Here is a 16,939-nt window from a genome sequence, read left to right as displayed (position 1 = left end):
AGAATTCCTCAACTCTAATTCTCCTAATTTTCCAGTAGGATTTGTCCATTTCTCTTGTAAATATGCTTTCCTCTTAGGCTGGTTATATCTTCAGTAGTGAAAGAAAGCAGTTTGTATTACTTTTAGTTGATTGGAAGAATACAAATAAACATGCAAGTTATAACTAAGGATTCATAAGCATGTGAAATAGGAAAAATTGCTTGAAGACTTCTTGTAAAAACAGTAAATAATTAAGCACATACATAACTATTTTTAATAGTCTTAAGGAAGGGGGAGATGTCTCAAATGGCTATAAATGTGCTGAAAATAAAAAGCTTAAAAGTTGGATATTTAAATAGTCAATCAAGACTCAAACTAAATGAAATATTTATCCCAAGTGTTTTGTCCAGTGATTTCTAAATTGAATTTACTCAACTGTTTGAGTTCAGAATTCAGAATGTTGTGAATAAGGAATTCATGCTTTTGATATGAACCTCAGTGTTATAATTTCAATTATCTATTCATGCATGTGAGATTTCAGTGAATATTTATTGCATGCCAGGCCTAATTCTACATATCTAGAATATATTAGTGAACAAAACAAGAGTGTTGCTTTCCTGGAATGTAAAAGTGAATGGGGAAAGACAAACAATAAAGAATAACAATAATAAATAAATTATATGGTATCATAGAAAACAATAATTGTGTAACATGAGATAAAGGAGATTAGGGATGGGAGCTACAGATTGCGATATGAAATAGGATGGTCAGGTTAAGCCTCATGGAGACGATGAAATTTGAGGAAAGATTTGATGGTGGGAATGGAGTTATTTGGAAGACAAGTGTCCTACCTCCAGAATTTAACTGTAAACAAACTTTAAATTAATTTAAAACATGCATAATATGATATTGACATATTTTCAAATGTAACCCTTAAACATCCGCCATGATATTTGATTATTTCTAACTTGATATAAAATGAAGGTAGTGATTTACTATGTAAGACAGGCATTTACTATTATAATCTATACTCACTTCTAAGACATAAGTTCATGTCAACAGATGTTTAAAAAGCATACACAATAAACACAAATTGTCAAACAACAAAGTTCTTTAAAAGCACATAAGCATATAACTCACCAGTCTGACTCTGTATTCTCTGCCAAGAATAGACCAGCTAGATAGTAAATAAAACAACAGTGTCTTCCTCAACTATAGGAATGCTTGTGTTTACACATATACATCATTTAAATATAAACTCATAGACTCTGAAATAATTCTGAAAGTAAAATTCTTATTTCTAATATTATCTCTTTTATGCACACCTAGAATAATAAGTAGCCTGTTTAAAGAACCTGTCCAAGAAAAATGGAAAATTCTTAATTCTATGTTTAATTTATCACCTCTTCTGATACCTTAGAAGTGTTAGGCTGAATTATAAACTAATTACCTCAGAAGTCCAGGGATTGAATTTCTGCTCCACCACTTTTCAGCTGAGTCTTCTTGGCAATAACTAAACCTAATCGGGCCTATTTTCTCAACTGTCAAATGAAGGTTCATAACTCTCAGAGCTGTTAAATAAAATACTGTGTTCAAAGAGGTTGATACGTTATAGGTATTTAATTCATTTATATTAAAACATTTTTATGCTTCTTTAATTGGACAATATTAAAAATAAATAACTGAATATAAGGCCAGTCCAAGACCATATATAATATTAGGCATGATAGTATCATGGTGCTTATAGGAAGAAAAAGAACTTTGTGACCTTGTGTGCTGAAGGAGTTCTGGGAGTTGTTATAAAAGAGGGCGGAACTTTAAATGGACCAAAAGAAAGTGTAAGATTTGGGTTGGAAGAAGAGAAGAGGATTATTGCTGAAATAAACTGATGATTATGGTGGGAATCAATGGGCAAGGGGTTTGTGGGAAAGGAACAGTATTGAAAGCACCTAACACCCATTCTTTTGTGGTTCAGTAAGTGTAGCTATAGACAAGTACATTCACTTGTTAATATATTCTTAGGAGACATATCTTTTTTCACAGTCACCTATTTATTAAAAGCCCATGTAAAATATTCTGCCCCTTCTAAGGAAAATATCTCCTTACAACTTGTTTATTTAGCATCTTCATAACCATCATGGGACCTTCATTCATGCAGCCATGGTTAACGTGGCACATTTGCAAAATGTGTGTTCATACCAGAACTCTTTGGAATAATATTCACTACAGGTCCAAAACTTTGTTTTAAATCAAGAGTTTCTAAGCCAATGGCACCATAATATTTTATTATTAATTATTACTGAGCTGTAACGTACCTAAATAAAGCACGTACATTTTAATTGTATCCCCTCACGTCACTGCCACCCATGTCAAGAAAACATTTTAGTGCTTCCTCGTCAGTACATCCCCCATTTGAATCCCATAGACTGAAACATTCCTCGGACTTCTGTCTCTGAACTTCAGTTTCACCTGTTCTTCAACTCCATACCTATGGAATAATACAGAGTGCACTCTTTTGTGCCTGCTTCTTTCACTCATCATTATGCCTGTGAGAGTCAACTGTGTAGTTGCATGTAACAGTAGTTCTTTTTCACTTAATCTTTGTTTTTATGTGTAGTATTCTATTACATGAATATACCATAATCCATTCTACTGTTGATGAGCATTTGAATGGATTCTCATCTCATGCAATTATGAATAAAGCTACTAAGAGTATTTTGTAAATGTGTCTGAGTAGACACATGCACTCAGTTCTCTTGGGTGTATATCTAGAAGGGGAATTGCTGGTTCATAGGGTACACATACATTTAGCTTTATTAGATATTGCCAAACAGTTTTCAGAGGTGTTCGTACTAATTTACAATCTGCTAGTAATGGATGAGAGTTTCATTTGTTCCACAATTACAGTTTTCTTTCCAACATCTGGATAGCTTTTTATTCTCAACATAGTCCTTCAAGCATAATGAGATCACGACTTGATGAATTGAAGTAGCAGTTACTTTTCACAATTGCAGTTCAATGACATTGTTTTTAAAAGGAACTTTTAAATAGGAGGTTTGGTTTAGTTTACTTTGGTGAAAGTCTGCGAGCAGAGTGGAACTTTGGCTACTATCATATTCTAAGCCTAGATTGTTAATGTCATACAAACCTAAATATGGCCTATGTGCTAGCTATTTCACTGAATTGCAGTCAAACTTTATTTTGAGAACTGGCAGAAAGAAAAAACTCTCTCCCCTCCCCAACTCTTTCCTTCTTCTTCTCTCTCCATCACATCTTTTTTGGCTTCACCTTGATAAATGAAATAAAAACACTGATGAAATGAAAAACAAGAGTGTATCATTTTTAAAATTACCCTTACAAAATTTCCAGTGAAATATGAATCTTTCTGAGGTTCATAAGGGTACACATAACCCAAAAATAACTTGAAATATATTTTGTCCGTCAATATGGATAAGACTGTAACTGATACTTAGAGACAATCACCACATTAAGATTTAAAATGAAATTGTGAAGCCAAACTCTGAGCATGACTCAGAAAGAATTAAAGCATGATTCAAGAGCAGTTGGAAAGTGGACCAGTTATCTTGTCTTATTCCTCATCCTGGTTGCTTAGAATCCATTCATCCTTCCCATTCCAGGCCAAGTTAAATCAAAATCACTGTGATGTCAAAGATGACCACAGGTGGCCCCTATGTCAGTATGCTCTTTGCTTCTTTATATAAAGATACTTATTTCTGATTCATTCCTCATCTAAGTTCCATGAAGGTACTGAATATTTTGACTTAAAATATTTCTTACTGTGCTAGATGTGTAAAAGCCAGTTAAAATAGATATAAAGTAAGGCAAATAATTGTAGGATGTGAGGCCTGTATAATACCAACCTATTTTCAAATGTAAAATAAGTAAGTAATCCAGCTCAGGAGCACAGAAAACCTAATAAAAATAAATGAAATATGAAGTACACAATAAGCAATTAAAGTGGCCTGTCTTCTTTAATCATGTCAGGAGAAATTTGAGGCAGGAGTCAAGTGATTCCAGAAATTTTGGAAGGGGGTGAATTTTTGTCCTTTGCTAATAAATTTGTTCATTATCTACTTCCAGAATTCTTTACCTGAGTTTTTCAACATTATTTTTTATAATGAATAATTTAGGTTTGTTGATGGTGTATGGTTAATTTTGTGCTTTGCTATGGAAAAGAAAGGAAAGCCATATGAGTGATTCACATAAATTTATTATCTGGGTGATTTTCTTTTAACTCCTGGCCAGTTATTATTTATCCCAGTAATCAGGGAACCTCTAGAACATGTTTCTTTCATTGATGATATTATGTTGAATTCATTTTCTCATATAAATGTGAAATAAATGAAATTTAGAGGCCTATTACTGAATTTTTCAGGGAATTAAAAAAACTATTCTAGGAGATTTTTAGATCTCTAAACGAATGGTAGAGCCTCATGGCCTTAAAAAAATCAATAGCTTTTGAAGCCTTGCTTCTAATAATTTGTAATATTCTCGAAGGTGCCATAAGTTGAATTTGAAATTTATCATAGTTTAATTAGCAGCCATTAAAGACTTGCCCTGATTGGAGACTGGGGCATTTTATATTTCTCTTTCGACTCAGTTCTGCATCCTTTATAGTTTCTTCAGGTATTAGGCTAAACCATATGAAATTACCATTTCGTAGGTAAAAGGTAACAAAAGTTCAATGTCATACAGTTCAGACTATTGGGGGGGGAGAAGGCAAAAGTAGATTTACAGTTTGTATGGAAAATACTACAGTAATTAATAAATAATAACAAGAATAAACATTATGTTTTGCATACTGTAAACCCACTTTTGCCCCACCCTGTCTATAAAACAAGGAAATCAATATAGAATACAAGACTTTTCTTGTGCTTAAACACTCCAGTTCATCGACTAATATAATTTTCACATTCTTCCCTTTAAAAAATATTGTTGAGTGCCCATATATTCCAGGCACTGTTTTAGGTACTTTGGATACACCAGTAGCCCTAACATGTAAAGATGACTTCCTTAATGGAACTAGCAGAGTGAGGGATGTACACATAATCAATACAATACGGTATGATAGAAAGTGGGGAATGCTACAGGAAAAAGGGAACACATAGCAGGCATGCAGGGCTGTGGAAGGGACATGCCACAGTGTTCACTGTGGTCGCCAGGAGAGCCTTGGGTGGGAAGGTGATATGTGACCAGAGGCTTCGTGGAGGAAAGGAGATATACCTCCATCATTCATTCCTAAAGAGTAAAGAGTGATTTGCAGACACACAGACCCATACATCTAGGGAATGAATTCCAGCTCTTCCAGAAGAGCCACCAGCGTAAGCTAACCGAATCTGGGGACATAGTTAAATCTGATTCTTATAGATCAGGATGTAAAAAGAAGCAGATGCCACAGAGGGGCAGAGGCAGACTGTCTCAGCAAAGTGAGAAAAAGAAGTGTGAAGTTGATTTCTGTTTACTTCTGTGTTCCCTCCACTATAATTGAAGTTCCTGAAGGAAGAAATTTTTTATCCCAATTCCTAGAACCTGTCAAGTGTCTGAAATATATGTCAGTGTGTCATCGAAATTGGGAAAATGAGCTGATGAATGGTGCTAAGCCAATATCTAGAATATTATCAAAGAGAGGAAGGGTGAAAAAAGACTGCACTTTAGGCTCAGGTGTAAATATGAATAACTTAAAAAAATCATGAAAGTCTCTCAATTATCTGTCATCTTACATTCTTAGGATATAACATCCTTAAAGGCCGGAATTATATTTTACGCATTGTGCTTATTTTAAATGGACATCTTAAAGTAATAGTTCACCACTAACAAATGGAAAAAAGAAAAAGAATATACCAGCACGTTCTCATGGAATAAACCAGGTATCCCAAATGTTAAATGGCTCCCAAAGAGTATTAAATATTTATGGAAGCTGCACTGTATTTTTTAGATTGACCAGAACTAGCATGTGTGCTTTATGAGATCTTAATAAATGTGATTCATGTTTCAAGAAATGACAGTCGTATACATCATTTTTTTTTGTGCTTAGAAGTGAGCAACTGATGACAGTATATTAAAACAACCCATTTGCTTTGAAAAATAACCTTAGTGTTTAAAATCGTGTAAGAAAAATGGACATTTAACAGAATGGTTTGTTTAAAGGGACACTTTTTGGAAGAGAGCAGTATCCTAACCAGCATGTAGGATTCACTGAGACCTGCAATCTTTTGCAACTATTACTTAGGGTAATCATTTTTTTTAAATATGATTTATTTTTTTTTATAGCTGGGGGCAGAGAACAGTTGTGGTGGCAGCAACTGCATTTTGGACATCCGAAGAGGCAATATGGCCTGACCTGTATATGAGTCATACGAACTGACGGTCAAAAAAACACTTTAGAAAGGAAATAAAAACAATAAAACATCAAGGTCAAGATCCTAGTCACAATTTTTTATTGAGTAGCTCAGAAGATTTTAACAAATATTGCACTTCCCAGTGGTTGTTTTGAGTGTTTTTTGTTTTTGTTTTTTTAAAAATTTTACCTGTGCTTTCAATTTTCTGGCTTCATTGTTTTGGGGAATCCTAAGTAAGTTCACATTATCTGCATCTAGGAGGAAGCTTAGGAGGCCAATTCAATTCAGTTGTCTGATTTCTTCTTTTAAATTTTATTAAATTAATTGGGGTGACACAGATCATTAAAATTATACAGTTTTCAAGTGTACCATTCTTTAATACATCGTCTGTATATTACATTTTGTGTTCACCAACCAAAGTCAAGCCTCTTCATTAGTCACTCTTGATCCCCTTTACTCTTTCTACCTCCTCTCCACCCCTTCCCCCCGCCCCCAGATAACCACCATCCAGTTGTCTGTGTCTATGAGTTTTTGTTGATTTCGGTTTTATATTCCACACATCAGTGAAATCCTATGGTTCCTTGACTTTTTTCACCTGATTTCGCTTAGCACGATATTCTCCAGATTCATCCACTTTGTTGCAAATAGCAATATTTCATCTTTTCTGATGCAATTGCCCGATTTCATGCTTGCAGAAAGAATGATGCCAGGGATGACAGAATGCCTGCTGTATGATCATTGAGTTCAGGTTCAACAAGATAGGTTCACAGAAGGGCAGTCATGCTTGATTCATCTGATTGCCAGACTGGAAATGAAAGATCAGTTACATCATTACCCCACATTCTTCATCCCTCCAGTACATTACATCACAAATATTAAGCAAAGCTCGTTCTCAGAATGATTCCAAAGCACTTAGAGGGGAATATCTGCTTTTGCAAACAAAAGAAAGATTACAAAATCAAAGACAAAGGATTTTTCTAGAATCTGTTTTGTTTGCTAACAGAGTGGGGGTGAGTGTGGAAAGAAAGTCACTTGGTGATAGAAGAAAAGAAGGGGGCCTGAGTCAGGAAACTGGGATGGTGTCTCTACAGGATCTCCACTCAGCTTGGTGGCCTTCATCAGGTTCCCTGGGCTTCAGCTCTTCTGACCATGAAACAAAGGATGTGGAACAGACTGAGTGGTGTTCATGAATTCAGGATACGCACAGAGACGCGGAGTAGCAGGATCCATCTCCTATAGAAGAACCATAATTTGAATATTTGTGAAAGCAAAATTAGCTGATGATCAAAAAATGGAGAAGAAAGTCTGCTAATGGAGAATGCAGATTTGTTCTAATGCATTTAAATTATAATATAAACCTGAGACAGTTCTTTCCAGAAGAGAAGAATGAAGCATCAAAGTTCTCTAAATTGACTCTACTGTAATCTTTTTTTCTTTTTTTCTATCATCACCTTATTTTTCTCCATACTTTCTGTTTCCAGTAACCATGGTGATACACCCTCCCAGCAACCTTTTTTACAGCCGGCCCTTTTGGTACACATTGAATTTGCTTCTATTCACTGATTCAGGGAGCTAACGATGCTGCACAAATTAATTAATTTATTAACATTTTCCCCATTCCTCCTGACCAGGAAATAAATGCAGAGATTTATTCCACATTTAACCTCCCTACATAAAGGGCACTGTAAAACAGGGATATTCAATGGTTAATTTCAGTCGCTAACATAAAGGGGATGCTGATTATGCCAGAGATTTAATTCCCTGCGTTGGCCCTCAGGGACTGTAAAGTCCCAGGACTGAAGCTCGTTGCCACCTTCTTTAGCTCTTGTGTTTGAACAGAAAGAAATTGATTGCCCACAGAAGTTACAGATCAACGTTGATTTTCTAATGCTCTGTTTTTTGCTGCATTCTCCCTTGTAAGGAAGACATTTCCAAGTGCGTAATTATCAGACTTACAAGGGGACTGATTTTTTTCACAAGAAAATATACGTAAGGATACGCATGTTTCTATTGAGCCTGATTATTCCTTTTTGAATATAAATAAGCAATATGCAATACTCAGTTTTAAAGTATTGTGATTACCTGTCAATGACAATGAAAGAATCTCTGTTGTCATTGATGCAGATAATAAAAATTCCTGTAAACTGTCATTTAGTCACGTCCAGTTTGTGGAACCTAACTTATTTGTAATCCTATATGCCGGAAAACCGCCTCTCTGCTTAAGCACTCTGTGTGTGTGTGCGCGTGTGTGTCTGGCATTAGCACAAAGGAGACCAGATGATGCTTATAGACTAGACTCCTGGGGACACACTTGGATGGAGGCAATTAAAATGCCCGTCAGGCATTTGGTACCAGAAGCCCCTACGGCAAACCACTGAATCAGAAGCCAGGGCTGCACCTTATTGTCAGTGAATGATGGCGGAGCTGGGTGGCTTGTCATCATTCTCGAAAATTCTGAGGCTAGTGAGCTCTCTCTCCCTCTCCCACTCGCCTTATTTTCCTTTTCGCCACTGCGGGGACTTTTTCTAATTTGCAGCTCCCCTTTCCCTGATACACACAGGCAGGAGCGGGTGGCTTGCAGACTGCAGTCTGTCTGGAGCTACAGAGCCAGAGCTAGAGCCAGCCCGCGAGGATAATGCTCCCGGAGAAGGATTCCGCAGCAGCAGCCCTTAAAGGCTAGACTGGGGTGGTATCGCGGCATAAGCACTGGTAATGGTTTTGGGGGTTTAAATTTTTATTTTGTTTTATTTGTAATCTGTTTTCCAAGGGATCTGTTTTATGTGATCTCACAGTAAAATGCTTTAAAATTCATTACTGGGCTTCCTAAAAATTCAAGTACTGCATTGTTTGCACTACAGATCTCAAGACATAGATTTATTGTCTGGATGTAAAGAGTGCATTTGCTTACCGGTGAGTTACAATTTTCAATATTTAGTTGACAAATCTATATATGTATTTTTTTCCTTTTGTTTTGTTCCGGTAGATTCTTCAGTTTGTTGTCTCTAACCGAGGAAACATTCATTGGGAACCACTCATTCAGAAAATTAAAAGGTACCACATGTTTCGTTCGGATGTTTAAATCAGGGAAAATCAAGGAGGAATTGGAATGTTTTTATTTGAAGTAATCTCTCTGTGGCTGGTCTTTTATCCTTAAGCATACATTGATCATTGTCTATAGAATGTGTGATTTCCTAGGCAGAGAAAGCCATTATCCAAGGCTGTTTTGATTAGATATCTAAAGAACTGTATCTTTTGCCAGCATTGCAAGTTATTAACAAATATTACTATGTCTGACTTATTGTTGGTTTTTTTCATAATGGCTTAAAGAATGTACAAAATTCTCTATGTTAATAAAAATTCAATAATTTGAATTTAAGGGAAATATATTAAGTATTGATTTTATCTGAGGAAATCCTGCTAAGAAGTGATTTTTTTTTTTTTAAAGAAGCTAAATGAACTGGCTTGCCCTTCTCAGGTAGAATGGGCGCTAGATAAGAAAGCCCAGGAATGACTCAGTATTGTTGGGTTTTGCGAATAAAAAGCTTGTAACTTCTTCATGATACTTTAGCAGCAGTTAATATTTAAAGGCTAAGATTGTTTGTTATTAAAAGCACTGATTTTATATACACTTTATTTTGCAATGACAGCATATGAAGGTAATCCTTCATCTTGCCATGAAAGCAGTTTAATCCATTGAACCTGGGCCTTATGCCTTATGGGAAAAATATTAATTTTCAAATTCAGCATCAGGATGTATATTGATTGGAGATGGCAAGTTTCTTTAAGGTTATCTTTGACTTTAACATATACTTCTGTCAATAAAACCTTCATTTGTAATTTGGCTTTAAAAAAATGGAGGACATTTTCTGAATTGCTGAGAAGAAGATCAATAACGTCACTAAAGCCTTCCCTTGGCATTCACATAGTATTTTCCCTCAAGACTATCTGTCCAAAATATTTTACTCAGTAAGGTTAGTTTTCTTTTTTTTTTTTATTATACTTAAAAAATGGCTAGTGTTCAACTACTGATCTTACAATATCAGAAGTGAGCTTACACCTGTGAGCATGAATATTTGCGGCAGTTGAGAGACTAGTGCATTGTTCTTGTTTAATATTATCTGCAATGTGTAATTATAAGAACCTTAATTTATTCATTCCACAAACACTTAGTAAAAGCCTCGCTTCTGTGGGTGGTTATTGTGGGAGAGGGGGGAGGGGCAGATGTCACTGTCACCGCCCTTCCAAAGTGGAGGCAGCATCATATACTATTTTTTGCACAAGAAAATGAATTTTTTTAAATAAAGCACTGTGCTCTAAAAAAAGGAAATTGCATTGTTTCAGATATTGAGCAAAGTCTAATAGACTAGTCTATTAGATTCCTTTCATGTATTCAGAGATACATGAAATATATTGCACTGTTTCCTCAGAAATTATTCAGTGGAATCATGTATGAAATCCCCAAACAGGACTTGTTACTTCCCCTGAATATTGTAAAACCCTTGAAACCATACTTTTATTTGCTTTCACTCACAGTAAGTGAAAATATTTTTTGTTTGATTAAAAGCCTCATCTATTCGCTCTTTTCCGATCTAACTAAATCCATACAGTACATATTTTATATGAGAATCTGTATCCAAATCCTCAGACTCATTAGGAAATAATTACATTAATTTTGAACTCTGGGGTATTTAGAGGAATTGGAAAAGGATGAAGTTATTATTTATCCACCAAAAAAAGAGTCTTCACTATACTGTCAATAAGAACTGGAACTAGAGAAGTGACATATTACCTCACCAAGAGCCTCTTGGTCCCTGAGTTTTCTAGCATCATTTAAAAATTTACCTAGGTGTGTGTTGACAGATTTTATGTAATAAACTAGAGTTTATTCAAATAGTCTGTTACATTGTCAAATAAGAATAAAATTTGAATACTGCACTCTAAGAGAGTCAGGGATCTGGATCATGGTTTTTCTAACCAATGACGTCTGTCTGGGCATTAGTTTGGGCACTGAATTGTTTTATTGATTTTTCACTTGTACCTTCAGCACATAGCATAATGTCTTGAGTGCAGTAGTTCAATCGATATTTATTTATTTGATGAATAAATAAATTTGATGGGAAAATCTGCATTTTCCCCCATTACTTTTTTGTTCTTTTTTTGTCATGAGATTACGCACTATAAAACAGACATTTAGCACTTTTTTTCAGTTACCCAAAATGTTCATTATAAATCCCTAATTTATGGTAATGAATAGATAATACCAGGTGCAAAAGCAGGCAAACCATGTGTAAAAATTTCTCCAGGCTCTATGGAAAAGAATTTTTCTGGTTTTAGGTTAAGATGGAAAGAATTTTTGAAATGTCCCTTTCACTTTCATCAGCTGGGGAAAGAGCCCAAACTGCAGCATGAGTTTTGCTTTATGGACACTTCCTAAATATCCCAGGAATGACATTGTTTACTGCTCTTCCCGGCTTCAGCCAAGCTTTTGCTGCAGCAGAGGGGAGGAGGCCATTGCTCTCTCTCTCCTTCTAAATGTACCACTAGAAATGATGTCATAGCCTTCTTAAACACATTCATGCTCATTATGGACTACTTAAGTATGACATCATTTGATAAATGTATATTTAAGAAACTTACAAAGAAGCTTCTAGAATCATCATAGCTTTAGGGGAACCTATTTTTTCTGGTTGTAATTTATCTTTATTAATAAAACTATAATTTTTGTTGACAATGTGCCAGATAATATTCTAAGCCCTTAGTACACGTTTTCTCATTTTAACTCTCGCTGCAATCCTGGGAAGTGAGCATGGTGTCCGTTTTACAGATGAATGAACTGAGACTCCAGTTGGGCAGTCAACACAAGGCTGGCCCAGAGTCCTTCATACTAACCACAATGCACTGCATTTTTTTGTAGTAAGTTTTTGGCTCATAGTCCTTGTTTGAATGTTTCATTCGTGCACATGATATATATGTTGCTGCAATAAGGTTAAAATGGTATTCTTGTAGATTCTTGTTTTTAAATACATGATGAAGAGGTAAATATATCTTCAAATACTTCACTATAATATTCAAGCTCTGGTATAGTTTATGTTTTTAATATATATTTTCTATTTTACCTGAGGAGCTTTCTTCTTTAAGAAGTAATGTCAGAGATAAATGAGGAAGTTTTAAAATGAACTAATAAAGCATATTAATAAAGTGAATTATTAATAAAATGAATTAATAAAGGCATATCCTATGTCATTACAATGAAGTTACATTACTGAACTCTGTATCTATGTAAGAAAATTAGCCAGAGAATTCAGGTGCTAGATAGCATAACAGATGCCATGTCTTGCAAGAGGTTTTTTGGGTTTTTTCTGTCTTTGTAATTTAAATGACAAAGGAATTTTCAAATGGCTAAAATAATAAAAAAGCAGGGAACAGTGTCATGAACAGTGATAAAATACCACATTCAAACTTAAGTTAAACTTACTAACCCAGAAAAATAACTGATGACACTAACAATTACACAAATACAGATTAAGATGTTTCCTTGCAAAGGAATATATACAACAAAACACTTTTGGAGCTCAGTGGGTAGAGCAGAATAAGACAGGAAGTAGCATTGGTGGTATTGGTATTGGTACTGTAAGAGACACATGAATAATTTCTTAAGGGGCTTCATTGCATGGCAGGATTACTAACAGTTGAGAAGGAACTCAACAGGAAACACATCATGTGGGGTGAGTCTTTTGAGATGGAACTTAGGAATGAATAGAAGTATTCAAGGGAGAGATAATGTATGGAGGAGCTCCAAGAAGAACAAACATTAGCAAATGAACCAAAGGAAGTGAACATGCTTGGAAAGTATAGACTGATCTCATTTGTATTCCAAAGTGCAGGCCAGAAGGGGATTCTTAGACGATAAGGATGGAAAGGTACATGAATACTATTAGGTTGCACCATATGAAATGGATAATATTTTATTCTTTTTGAACTACAAAGAAAAAATTTTATTCAGTTCAACCTAATACATTGTCAGCAGACCTCAAATGCCAAGTTGAGTAGGTTTTGTTTTTCAGTATTCGATGGGAAGCTATTGAATGTATATTGAATAAAAGACCATTATGACCTCAACTGCATTTTAAGGTGACTTTTTTTTTATAGCTGGGTGAGATAAATCAGAGCTGTGTGTGAGAGAATGTTGAAGAAAGCATCACTTTGAAATAATTGAGGAAAAAAATGAAGGCTCAAAGAGACTGTTGATTGTGGGCCTGAAACAAGAGGTCATGACCATGAACGATGTTTTTTGAGCCTAAACTTATGCACAGAGAATAACTAGTCCTTGCTCAGGAGGGAGAATGAAAAGCAGGACTCTGTGGTAACTCTAATGTTTGAATTTGATAAGTGGAAAAGTGAAGAGAGAAAGATAGCTAAAAGCTGCTTGAGGAAAGAAGCCCTCTTTTATTTTTTTTTTTATATCCATGGTCTTAGCAGCCTACCTATTAGGTAGTAGCAGTCAGCAAATGCTGGCTGAATCAATACTTACTGATTCACGGGGCACATCCCATGCCATTCCTGCCCTCATGGAACTTTCCTTCTCGGGGCGGGGAGGCGGAATAATCAGTGGGTAAACTAATTAAATGAAAAGATTACTCAGGCAGCTGTGCAGAGAATGGATGATGAGGGGGTAAGAATAGATGCTGGGAGATAAGCTTTTCAAACTTTGCAGCAGAGAGGGATCAAGTGAGACCTTACTAAAGTGCAGATTCAGAATCAGTAGGTCTGAGGACAGACCTGAGGTTCTTCAATACGCTACCAGGTGATACTGCTGCTTCTGGCCCATGGACCATGCTTTCATGAGCGGTTGAAAGGCGAATGTCCAGAGAAGAAATATTAGAAGTGACTGGAGAAGTTATTGTGAGCAAGTCCAGTGTGAGCCCTCCTCTTCCTGCAGCAGTAAGAACTGCATGCTTTTCAACCTCTTTGATGGTGAGAGAGAGAATTGTTCCTCTTCTGAGTCATTTCAATTCCAGCCAGTTGTTTTATGAAAGATCCATTAAACCAGCCCAAAGGAGCTACTGACATTTCACTCGTCCTGCCAATGCTCAATGCTTATTATGCCATATAATGAATCCTTGTGGCTCAGGTTTGGAGATGTAATTGCACATAATTCTCTGCCAGTTTCTTAACTCCAGTTCTGTTTCCTGCTTTGTGATTTCTTTAGACTTTTCCTTGGACTCCTCTCCGCCTGGATGTTCAGCACAGTGCTGGCCCACCAAATTCTCTGCCTGCTCCCCCATCTCTTAACATCTCTCACATTCCTCTGTGCTTAGTAGTGGAGCTTCTGGGTCTCCACATGCTGTCTTCTGGCCTCTTACATCTTAATACAAGCTTTGGGGGACTCTGCTGAAAGCCACAGGGAACTTTTGAGGACGGTCTCTGATTTAAGGAATGCATTTTTTCCAACTGAATCATTTCTTTTTGGAGGGCTGTTTCGGTTGATGACGGCATCTGCTTTCTTCTGAAGGGAGGATGCGCGTGTTAATAGACAATTCGAACGTTCACAGGGGCTAAGTGTTCACAAAAAGCCTTGACAGATTCTTCTGGAAGGGTGTTGTGTTTCTGCCTCCACTGCTAGGCTCTGCCTCTCAATGCTCCTTTGTGGCTACAGGAACTTGGGAACATTTACCTGTTTGCTTCCTCCCACACCACACTTTGCAGCTGTAGAATAAGAAAATAACACATTCAATAAATTGGGCTTACTCATTCTTCAAGGCAAACAGCTTAAGTGCATATGAAAAACATCTGTGATGTACTCATACTTATTCGTATTTATCCTTTGTTTAAAGGATTGGTGCTATCTCTAGGTATGGATCACTGGACCTTGTCACTGTCCTTTTGTAGCTTGATGTTTATTTAAACAGCTAAGCAGGCATGAGCAGTGTCATTAGGAACTTTAAATTAAAAATTCCAGTGAAATACCAAGTTAGTTTATATGAACAGAAGTCCATTTAAATTGATAACCATATTTCTTCAAGGAGGACGTTTAGAACATGTCCTTGAGGAGGGAAAGCGTGTCCTAGACATCTGAGTACTCCCTACTTTGTCTACATAGAACGTGCCCTTGATGCGTCTGCCAATGGAAGCTGAGAAAAGGAGTGTCATGTGTGAGCATGTGTGGGTGTGTGTGTGTGAAACTCTAGTCTTTCTGTGATGGATAATGCTAGTCTTTGCATTGTCGAACTGGAATTGGTAAAAATTTCCAGAATTTGGATACCATGCCTATGCCCTTAAGCCCTTTAACTGTGTTCAACAGTTAAGTGTCTCAGAGTAGTACAGGACAATTTCTGGTCTTGCTGACACAAATTCTCCTTGTCTGTCTGTCTGTCTGTCTGTCTCTCTCTCTCTCTCTCTCGCAAAAAAAAAAAAAAAAAAAAGAGTCTAAATCAATCCTTTGTGTGTGTGCGTATTTCATTTGAGTCTGCCTCGGATGGTTTGAATTAACCTTTCCTCAGATTCTCTTCTGGTGTTAATGACTCTGGATTATGACCATTTAAAGCAGCCGGAAGTACCTTGATCCACATCTGGCAATTGTTAAAACAAAGCTACTCCATTTAACACATTACAGCCAAAATATATTTCTTCACATTGTTTAGGAACTTAGGAAATGATGGTTTCTTCCAGGATGATCTTATACTTTATTTCCAAGATTAACAATGTTTATATTTAGTTTTCTTTAAAAATATTTTCTTGCTTATTGTAGGATTTTCTTGTGGTAAGATTTCATAGCTATGTATACAGAATAACAGACAACACAGTGGCATTAAAGATTCGTTTCACACATTGCTTAAGAGCAACTGGGTAGCACAATTTTGAGTATATTGCAGGGAATTTGTGATATTCTAGAATATCAAAAAATATATAACTAGGCTGCCTATACTTTAAACAGTGGGGACAGAAAGTCTTAAAATTACTGACTTTACAAGGTAATGTTGGTACATGAGATCTAACAGTGAAAAAATTTTGAAAATCCTGTTTAGAACACATGGGCCTGTGTAACACATATAACTCTGGTCAGACTGCTGCAGTTTTCTCCTACAAGGTGGTAGATAGTCCAATAGATCAAGGGGAAATGATAAATGTAATATATAACTTAATGTGTGCATGCACTTTTAGTTCTGCATTGTATACTATGCTCACAAAAAGAACCAGCATGTGGACTTTAGATTATAAAGTTGTTGGGATAATGAGACCAGTTAGTTAAATTGCATTTAGACTTTAAGGAAAAAACATTCTGTACCACTTTTTAAGTTACAGAAAGCATTTGCTAATACATGACGTCCCGTAGCTCACACCAATCCCTGGTATGAGCATGGCAGATCTTGTTATATTTATTACAGATAAGAAAACTACACTTAGAAGACTGCAAATGGCCTACCCAAGTCACCCCACTAGAAAATGGTAAATCTGGGGCTCTTATTCTTCTTCTGACTCCAAAGCCTTTCACTTTCAACTACTATGCAGTCAAAGCAGATAAATGAGTCTATTGTCTTAAATCTACACAATTATAATAGTGCACCTGATTGCTAAATTGAAGAACCCATTTCATGGAAGCC

At 36.1% G+C, this 16,939-nt stretch overlaps 1 protein-coding gene across 29 annotated transcripts in view; it reads left to right on the top strand.

Annotated features, from left to right (window-relative positions):
- The window catches only part of MAP2 (microtubule associated protein 2), a 261,553-nt gene that overhangs the window by 116,469 nt on the left and 128,145 nt on the right, over positions 1-16,939 (top strand). For 25 of the 29 annotated variants that reach the window (XM_054585741.1, XM_054585735.1, XM_054585740.1 and 22 more), the window contains exon 3: positions 9,322-9,389. The exons of 1 other annotated variant lie outside the window; for it this stretch is intronic. The gene's annotated coding sequence lies outside the window, so the exon portion shown is untranslated. Of the gene's footprint in view, positions 1-8,893; positions 9,048-9,111; positions 9,249-9,321; positions 9,390-16,939 lie in introns of those variants that run through there. 3 more of the 29 variants (XM_054585711.1, XM_054585714.1, XM_054585713.1) reach the window with 3 other exon arrangements.

The sequence above is a fragment of the Pteronotus mesoamericanus genome, unplaced genomic scaffold (genome assembly GCF_021234165.1).
Source record: "Pteronotus mesoamericanus isolate MK-2021 breed Mesoamerican mustached bat unplaced genomic scaffold, CSHL_Meso_final contig_90, whole genome shotgun sequence".
In the NCBI taxonomy this organism is placed as follows: Eukaryota; Metazoa; Chordata; class Mammalia; order Chiroptera; family Mormoopidae; genus Pteronotus; species Pteronotus mesoamericanus.
Note: the sequence above shows the minus strand (reverse complement) of the source record. Positions and strands in the feature narration are given on the sequence as shown.